The sequence below is a fragment of the Acanthopagrus latus genome, chromosome 9, assembly GCF_904848185.1.
Source record: "Acanthopagrus latus isolate v.2019 chromosome 9, fAcaLat1.1, whole genome shotgun sequence".
Lineage (NCBI taxonomy): Eukaryota > Metazoa > Chordata > Actinopteri > Spariformes > Sparidae > Acanthopagrus > Acanthopagrus latus.
In genome coordinates, this window is record NC_051047.1 from 21,782,841 (window position 1) to 21,792,887 (window position 10,047).

At 39.0% G+C, this 10,047-nt stretch overlaps 1 long non-coding RNA gene across 2 annotated transcripts in view; it reads right to left on the minus strand.

The window, feature by feature from the left end:
- LOC119026399 overlaps window positions 1-8,511 on the minus strand; it is a 47,196-nt gene extending 38,685 nt beyond the window's left edge. For both annotated transcript variants that reach the window (XR_005077137.1, XR_005077136.1), the window contains exons 1-2: window positions 8,390-8,511; window positions 7,410-7,508 (exon numbers count right to left, since the gene is read on the minus strand). This is a non-coding gene — a long non-coding RNA (uncharacterized LOC119026399). The remainder of the gene's footprint in view (window positions 1-7,409; window positions 7,509-8,389) is intronic.
- Between the last annotated feature and the right edge of the window lie 1,536 nt (window positions 8,512-10,047).

The following is a 10,047-nucleotide window of genomic DNA, read 5'->3' on the forward strand; positions in this document are numbered from 1 at the left end:
ATACAAGACACATGGGGCCAGCGCTTCTGTGAGTATCCTTCATTGAAGTGAACCCAGTAGGCTCCATTGTCTGACTTTAATCATGCGCTCCCCTCATTCATTACAGGGGGTACACCTGAGTGATGAATACTCAGGGTAATACTAATGAAGGTTTCTGCTGTTATTATTTAATGGGCTCGCCTGCCACCCTGGATGTGCTCAAGCTGTATTATTTCAGTCAGTATGTGATTAGCCTCTCGTAGGCTTCCCACAGAGAGACATCAAACTGAACTGGGCCTGATTAAACAGCCTGCTTGAAACTTCACAAAATAACTTTAACAGTTTAACCTCTGAGGAAGCTCCACTGGTGATTAATTCTGCCCCCCTTTATATTATTGTAATTGTTCACCCTGGGGGGGAAGTTAACGTACCACAGGCCACAAACCCAAGACCCTGTTTCATTCAAAGTGATTATCACGCCTCAAGGAAAACTGGCCAATTATGTTTAATTGCCACATCAGAGCATCCAAATCTTCTCTGAGTATCATGTATGGGTTCTTTTTTTTGTGGTTTTACAGAGCTAAATGAAATTTCCAGCTTGTCAAAACAAATATTAAATGCTGCAACTTTGACCTTTAACCCTAAACTGGCTGTGTGCATGAACTCATGGTTCCTTGTGACGTGCACAAAGTTGGATTCTGATTCTGTAATATACGTTTAATATTTATGGTATGTAGTTGTAAGCATTCATGTTTGTAATGTATCATAATCCATTTTTCTATATCTAATACATGGGGAAATTAATTGTTGTTGACCTTTTGATCTGTGTTTGCACCTGATGGCAATCAAGCGTAGCGCGAATCTGATGAAGCAACAAGTGAAATGTAGTAAGCACAGTCGTTTGCCTTCTGTTGTATTCATCGAATTTTTTAGTAAAAAAAAAAAATAATAATAATGTCAATCCTGGCATCCTAACGTGGGCTGGAATATTAATATTCTCCGTCAGATGTAGTTTACACTGCACCAGCTGGCACCCAGGAGAGAAACCAGGCGCTAGAAGAAGAGCAAAAGTTGCAAACGAGAGATGAGTTATGGGTTTAATCAATCGTTTGAATTATTTTTTGGGTGTTTTCATGGCTTTGTTAGGTAGTGCAGATGAGGACTGACAGGACACAGTGTGAGAGAGGGCATATGACATGCAGTTTAGGGCCTCAGGTCAGATTAGAATCCTGGGTCGCTGCAGCAAGGACACAGCCTCTCTACATGGGGCACGGTCTCTTTTCTATTTTCTCCTTTTTTAATGATTTCTTTGCATTTTTATGGCTTTATTGGATAGTACAGCTGAAGAGTGACAGGAAACAGCCTCTCTAATGCTTAAACTAAGCTGCTAAGGTGCCCCCTTCTTTCTTTTCTTTTTTGAAAATTATTTGGTGGACTTTTTCATGGCTTTAATTTGGCTCACGGCTTTTTTAGGACAGCTGAGAGAGGTGACATGAAATCGGATCGGATTTCATCCCAGGGCTGCTGCGGCGAGGACACAACCTCTGTATATAGCGAGCACCCTCAGCCAACGGAGCTACTGAGGAGCTCCAATGATTATTAAGTTACATTTTCATTTATCAGATAATAATTATTCATTTTTGTCTAATAACCAACTGCAGGACTCCTGTCAACTTGCAGAATTGGTCCTTAGGTAGGGAAATGAGGAATAGTAAATGCACATTGTGTTGAAATTTGTGTGTTAATATTTTCACTGGACTTTTTGGGAAGCTGGCAGGCCGGCAGCTTTATGAGCACTGAGGACAAACTGAGCTCTGTGCTAAACCTGGCTTTGTGCCATCCTACATTTCAGCTGCCAGCAGATATAATGAGGGTAGCAAGTACACAAAACCAGAGGTTCATGGGGCTACTTATGACAAAGTGATAGTGGAAGAGCAACTTGAGTCAAGATGACATAGTGCTGCAAGCAACATGAGGATCCAGTCTTGAAGAGTTAGTGACATCAAGTAAAGGACTTCACAAGCTTTGCAGAGGTTTGTTCTTCATAAAGCAGCCCAGAATTATGTTCATGAAAAAAACATGCATGACCTGACTGACAGAGAATATCAGTCACCGCATCAAAATAATCTTAACCATTTGGAATATTTTTGTACAAAGCTTGTACTTGGTTTAAAACAAATGTGTTGAAAGATAAATTCTATTTCTGGTAAGAATAAGATGCAAACATTTTTTATGCATAGAAGATATACTGTATATATAACGATATTTTTGTGGATCAACACAGTTCTAAAGTCAGGCAGAAATAATCCATACAGCACTCCCTCATGTACAACCACATGTTGTTAACTTTGCCTCTTAATAAGCACAAAAGCAGTGTCAGAAAAATGGCTTGTGGCCTAAAAGACGCACAACCCACTCAAAAACCCTCGAATACTGGATTTGACATTCCCAGGGCTGATTAAAAATACTGTACAGTCTTGGCTATGAATTGCAAACTAAACTTCCAGATGGACAGAACTCCTCCCTGTCAATCCCAGCGCTGCAGTTTAGCCGTATTAGCAACAGGTGAGTGGGAATGAGGTGAGGATTACACAGGCACTCCTTGCATGTTGATGAGTAGCAGGTTACTGGAGTGTGAGCTAGATGAAGGCCTTCCAGCTGGATGCTGTCACATGTGAAAGGACTGTTAACACAGCGTGAATTGGAACTCTAACAACTTGTAAATAAACATCAGAGCGCGGAGGAGAACATAACGTCAGACAGCAGTAGTTGTATTGATGATGTCAACAAATAATTAATCATGACTTGACATGAGAAGATGTAGAAATGGTGCTGGCTGCTATCTGCATATAAGAACTTTGCTTATTGCTGCATGCATTTTTAATCACCTGGGATTATTGTGTTCATCATGTTTGGAATTCAAACACTATGAATTCTGGGAAAAATCACTTAGAAAGTCCCTTACCCTAACCAATCATGAATATTCTGTGAGTGTTTTGGACGTCAGTAGAATGTCAGCATGCATTTCTTTGCATTAGCTTTATTTTATGGTAACATGCTGTTAATGTTACATGTAATGTTTATCGTCATTGACCATAGAAATGAAGGAGTGAAATGTGAGAGGATGTAAAAGGTGAAATATGTGAGAACTGGTCAGTAATTTAATTCATTCTCCAAAACAGAAAAGGGCCAGAACCTCACCAGAATAACCTGCTAACTGTAGATGCTAGTTAGCTCTGTTAGCTCAGCATGTAGCGATCGGAACTAGAAGCTCAGAGCACCTGGGGCGTGTTGGTGTTACAAGAGCTTTGGACCAGACAGGCCAGCACTAGCTGATTAGATTTCTAATTTTTTTTTTTTTTTTTAATTAATTAATTTTAACAGTTTTAAAAACTGAAACTCTAAAGTATTGCACCTTTAATTTACAGGAGTAAGTGAACCGTTTTTCTTTTTTTTCTTTTTTCTAGAACACATAAAATTGAATACTGTAATTCATATAGACAGGGGGCTATGTAACTGTGGCTGTTAACCTCAAAAAGGTCTCATGTGGTAAAAAAAATTAATTCATAATGATTGATCTAATGAATTCTATCCTGTATTAGATTTTTATAAAAAAAAAAAAAAAAAAAAAAAAATTAAACCCAGGATTTATAACATGTAGTTCACTTTGTTCTTATAAAAGACCAGTGAAAGACTTCCATATTATATATCATATCATATCATATATTATATGAATGACCCCACCTGGGAAGTGAGGTATCTACAATACAGGAGACAGTAAACTTTGTGATGTATTTTTGTCTAATGAAGACCACTTTATTTTGTTTTGGTTCCTTTAATTCGATTAGTTATAAAAAGGGACAGCACTGATTGGTGTAACAAACTTGAAAACTTTCATCTGAGGCTGGGTAATTGACTTGTTCCCAATGTGAACTTGAACACTGCACACTGCCGCTCCGTGCTACAAAAAGGAGATAATTGGATTGCACATATTTCAAACCTGTTTGAGGGTGAAGCCAGTGTGAAGAACCACAGGCATACATTTAGCAATCAACAGCCAATATGGTACACTCTCTTTGTCTTGCAAAGGACGTTCAGTCAGACACAGCGAGGTGCAGACCAGCATGAGCTGCAAGTCCATCAAAGTTACAACACGTTGCTTGACTCTTCTGCAGCACACCAATCTTTATTTACCAAACTTTTAATTTGCCATCATCAGGGTGGTGCCTGACATGTGACCGATGCATCACCATTTACACCATGTAGACAAGACATGCACTTTAAAAAAACAGTATTTACAAAATGTACGCACTGTCCCTAGTGTAAAAAAATAAAAATAAAACGACAATAGACTGACCAGAATGTTTTACATAATTATATTAATAAAGAAGGAACATCAGGTTTGAATTGTTAGGAACTGAATTAACTCAGCGAAGCCTGTCATCTGTTGAAAACTGTAATATACTATGTAGCGATGACACTTCATGGCATACCTTTATTAAGAATTAATTTAATGTTTCACAGCTATGTCATGTTTAATTATGAAAGACTGACACTGAAACTACTGTTTCACACAGGAGGTTTTTATCCAAACATGCAGTATTAGGGGCTTTAAATCAATATTATGAATGTGTTCTATAGGAACTGTAAAAGTGTGTTTTAAATTAGTCTGTACTTGTCATTGCAGTGTGACTCTCCATGAAAATACAACAACAATGTTGTAAAAGATCATCAAATAATGTACTTATTAACGTACTTGAGTGCAGTTCTGAGGTACTTTCATGTTGATGGTAGCTTTACAACTCTACATTCAGAGAGAAATATTGAAATTATTCTCCACTACATTTGAAAATTCAGTAATTAGTTACATTGCTGATACAAATTGTAAAAAATATATTGTTATACAGTTCTTAACCTCAAACGCTCCAAAAGTGTACAGTATTCTATGAACCCAAACAACTGTGTGAACATGTTTGCCATACAAACCTTTTGAAATTAAATATCCCATCAATTTTCAATGTTTCAGCTTATTCTGATGTAACACAGCTGCAATAAAATAAACTAGAATACTGCTCAGTAGAGTTCTTATCTCTGCTGTGGCCAAACATGTACAAGCCAGCTAAATATCTACCCTAAATACTGATTCAAGATCCATACAATATTGCCTGACAAACTAATTAAAATGTTGAAAAAGTGTATGTCTTGCAATGACAGAGAAAGCGATAAAAAAAAACAAAACAAAAAAAACAAAACTGACGAATAAACGAACATGAGTTGAAACATAACCTCCTTGGCGGAGGTAATGAATGCAGGTTTAAGATTAACTCTTTGACGCTTTGGATTAATTAACTGTTCTGTATTTTAACTTTTCGCGTATACATTTCTATTCAAATGACACAGTCCAGTTTTTTTGTGTTTAATGCAGCACCTCAGGCAGCTGAGTTACTTGTATTCCTTAATGGCTTCGATCCAAAAATGGATAATATTTCTGCATTTATATAGTTCATTATTCCTGTTCTCTTGGAATAATTCAAAATTTCAGTATTTCATTTTAACCGAAGCTAAACTTTTTTTTCCTGTCAGAATGCATTAGATCTGTGGGAAATGCTTGTCGGGACCCATTTGAGGTTCTGTTGGATGGGCCTTAATTTCCTGCAGTTGTGCTGACCTCAGGTTCAAAGATGAAACGGACTCTGGCTGGGATCATTTAAACCTGCCGCCCTTGAGGGTCCATCCCAAGGCAGTCATTTGGATGATTTTCAAATGGTCGAGAGATTCCTCCAGTTAATTAAAAATTAACCACAGATGATTAATTGACACCCTTGATAAGGAGATCTTCATAGGCTTCTTACATTTGTGTGAATTGAGGGCGGCATTTTACTCACAGGAGCAATAATGATATCCAACAAAATGATTAAATTTATTGCCGATTACCATTTTAATTCTCATGTCTTCATACAGCCTTTCATGTTAATATTACTATGACTGAAAGATTGTTCTATACATGTTATATGAAAGAAAGAATTAGTAAAGGCTTGGATGTGACTTCTATCTCCCTTATCTAGACCTACGCTGAGCCATATCTTGGCATCTTCCCGACTTAATCTTCGAAGCAGCCTTAACGTGACTGCAGCCTGTTCGTCCCGGCTACATCTCTGCCATATGACTGATCATGTAGCACACCGCACAACCCCTTAAATCCACAGATTTCCTCCCAGCTCATTAAATGTGAACCGCGTCGGGTTTCAAAACATCTGCAGCGAGCTCAGAAGAATGAATGTGGCTGTTGCTCTCCATCACTCAGAGTCAAACACAGACTTGCTCTGACACAAAAAAGCACAGGCTGAGAGCTGAACTGCAGATAAACTGGGTGTATTATAAAGTTTCATTATGATGTACCCATCACAAAGAGCTCATGGGAACACGACCCTATGATTGTGTGACACAAATGTGTCACTTTCTTCATATATAATGCACTTTTATTTTATTCTTTAACTACAGTACTGTACATTAAATGCTTGATATTCATTTTTCATGTAGAGTTAACTCCGTGGTTATTAATTCATTCCTGATTAATAATCAATTTGTGAAATTGCAGAACTTGTTTTTTGTGACCGTCATTGAAAGCTTAAAGGGCCAGATGAATATATGAATATGTGACACACAGTCTGGGATCAACACGATGGTAATGGTCCAGGATCAACATACTAGTCTGGGATCACCATAGTGGTGTTGAGCCAGGATCAACGTGGTACTGATGGTCCAGGATAATAAAAACAAACAAGCAAAAAAAAAACCCAGGCACACAAAAGGCTCTTCTACTACTCTGCAGCGGATGATTAAAATCCCCCAGATCATCAGTGGTTCCCCATCTACAGAGCATCGGTGATATCAGTGAGGTGAGGTATCTGCACAGAGCCCAAAGGATACTCCAAGACAACACCCACCACAGTCTGTTCACCCTGCTGCTGTTTGCAAAAAGCTTATTATAATGTCACCACATGTGCCTTGGAAATTTGGAGATGGAAGATGCGTGTTTGTATGTTTTCAGTCAAAGATGTGTAGAGGAAATAAAAAGAAAGATGGTGCATTGTCATGTGTTCTCAATTTTCAGCATTTTCAGTCACTGCAATTCTTTCACAGACCACACTGTGAGACGACACTTTCTGCCATATGTCAACACAAAACCTCGCCAGAAAAACTGCAGGGTAGCATAAAAAAAGACGCACACCTGTGAATCACTTACATGCATCTGTTTGTCATTTCCTCTTTTCTCAAAATAAGAGAGGATAAATCCACTATAAAATGATGTTCCAAAGCCATCCAAGCCACAACAACGGTATAACCGTAAACACTCTGAAGGTGTGAGTCTGACATGTTACCTTTAACCAGATGTTTCTCCCTCTCCAGTTTCTGGGCAACAGGCTCACCTCAGGTAATTAAAATCCAGGGATGCGCAGATGTGATCATCAGCTTGTCTGGAGGGAGAACAAACATCTTTGACTCACTCCAAAGGGTTGGCTTGATTCCTGCAACGAAACACATCTGACTCAAACAGAATTACTTGGAGGTCTTAGCAACAGTGATCCGACAAACATCCCACTTCTTCCCTCAAAAAGCCATGTGTCACCATTTCGATCTGCTTATTCTAACAGCGGATTTTAACACATCGAGGACAGCATCATAATATACCTCTTGGACAAAATAGAGGCGATATTATCTCTGTTTAAAAAATGAGAAAAAAAAATCTTGATTTAAATGCAAAACAACAAAACACTGGGTTGAGTATCATGGTTATATGTTCATTGCGGGTAAACATTCTGGTTCAGTGACCCTGATAATCCCTAATCCCAGTTTCAAGGCACCCACTTATGCAATCAGGACCGCTTATTTAAACTGTGATCTAAATTTTCTTACCGCCTGAATACTGTGAACATAGTTTTCTAAAGATCCTGAAGATCAGAAGCAGGAAACGTGTGTGCATGTAAACATAATACCGACTTACAAATCTTGGAACCACATAAACAAATGTAGCTCAGACAGGTTGCAAAGAAGCAACACACTCCTGAAAAAAAACACCTGGGACCAATCAGTTTCATGCAAATTCCCCCATCAGCCATAACTAAGACAACTTGAAATGCAATGTATCATCAGCATGTCTTTTATTCCTCTGACTTCAAATAAGTTGTTACGGTTTAGAGGGAACGGTAGGACCCAAATGCGGGAACACTCGGGAGGATTAAGGAACTAAGGGGGAGCTTTATTAGACAAAAGCTTAATGATAGATCATGAATCCAGGAAAACCAAAATGAGTCAAAAAAAAAAAAAAAAGACAAAAACACAAAGTAGCAACAAATGAGCTTAAACAAAAAACAAATCAACGAAAACACAGAGAACATAAAGCACGTACCATGAGGAGAGAAGCTAGATGACACTGAAGCTGGGCTGAAACACAGGAGAAAACGTAATGATCTGACAGACAGACACGAGGGAACACAAAGACTACATCCACTCACTAATGAGGGGATGAGGTGCAGGTGGAGCGAGGCGGGAAAAGGACAGGTGAGGGAAATAAATGGAAAAACACTGGCAGGAGGGAAAATCACACAGAGGGAGGAGCTGAGAAGCAACACGCGACACACGAGGGCACAATTTCAAAAGAAAACATGGGATGAGAGAACAACAAAAACCGGGATCATGACATGAGCTGCTGCAACAACTGATTGGAGGAATGTTGTCGGGTTGTGTTGTACTCGAATGCAAAAATGATCACGGCCTTTGACAGTTCAGTGATACACAGGGTTATCTTACCGAATGTATAATTAAATTATGTGCGCCGGTCACTGATAATCAACACCTGTGAGAAGAAGGGAGTAAAGTATGTCTACGTGGAGCTACCAAGCCAGGCAGCTCTCTTAACACACCTTAAACTGCGGCTTACTCTATGTGTCTATGAATAGGATGATGCTTTGTTTTTTAAGTATTCATTTCTTTGGTTCAATTCAACAATCTGGCATATAATCACAGTGTACATCTCGCTAAAGTAAAGAAAAGTAAGTGACCCTCAAAACTCAAAAACCACTGAATGGATTTCCACCACGTTTTAATTTCTCAGGGGATTATAGGTGAATTTTGATTAAAGAAATCAGCCATAAAGGGGACTGTTGTTCCCCTTATTACAAGTAAACAACATGCCTCTTCTTTTAGTGTCTGATCTCTACGCACAGCAGCCAAAAACACAGAAGCTCAAGACAACTTAGCACTTTAGCCACTTAGCAAAAGCTGTCAGTAATGTTTGTAAGCTTTGAAATGCTTGAAGAGCCCTGTGAACAGCAATGGGGGAACGAAAGCTTGACCCGTTTAATAAGGATGGATGAGGAGCCACTGCAGGTGAAAACACTTGGCCTGGATCCAAGTTTACCTCAATCAGTCCACTGTGCACCGAAGAGTAGGATCCAAATGTGTCACAGCCAATTAGACTGTGTTGGATCTTAGAAACATGAATGAATATATATTGTTGCTTGATTTATGATATTTATTTCGGTGTTGTTGCTTGTTTCTAGTTGGATTCGGCCCCTGAGTCCACCAATGGTAAGATCAAACATCTCCATGCCTTCATCTCAACTTGTGCCGTCAGTTACATTCAGTTGCTCTCTGCGAGACTTGTGCCTGCTTTTGAAATCGAGCCACTTTCCCCCCGTTGCTTAATATGACAGGTACAGATGCGGATAATTTCAGGGTAATTTCTGCACAATTGTAAGTGCACTTGAATGCGAGAAGCTGACATTATCACAGGGGTGAGACCCTGTGACATAATTACCCTTGGCAGGAGTCAAGATTATGGGGCTTGCTGTAGAGGCATTAAACCTTCTCAAATTGAACATCAGTAACTGTTAGATGATTACAAAATTGTAATCCTTCACGCAGTTACTAGGTAACAAATTGCTGGGCCTTGAGGTTGTTGCCAAAGCTGCAGAAAGAAAACAAAAAAAAACCTGGAACTGTAGCACTTTAAAGTAAAATATTCGACCACCAGCACCAGCTTCACTTGCCTTGCTGTCAAAGATA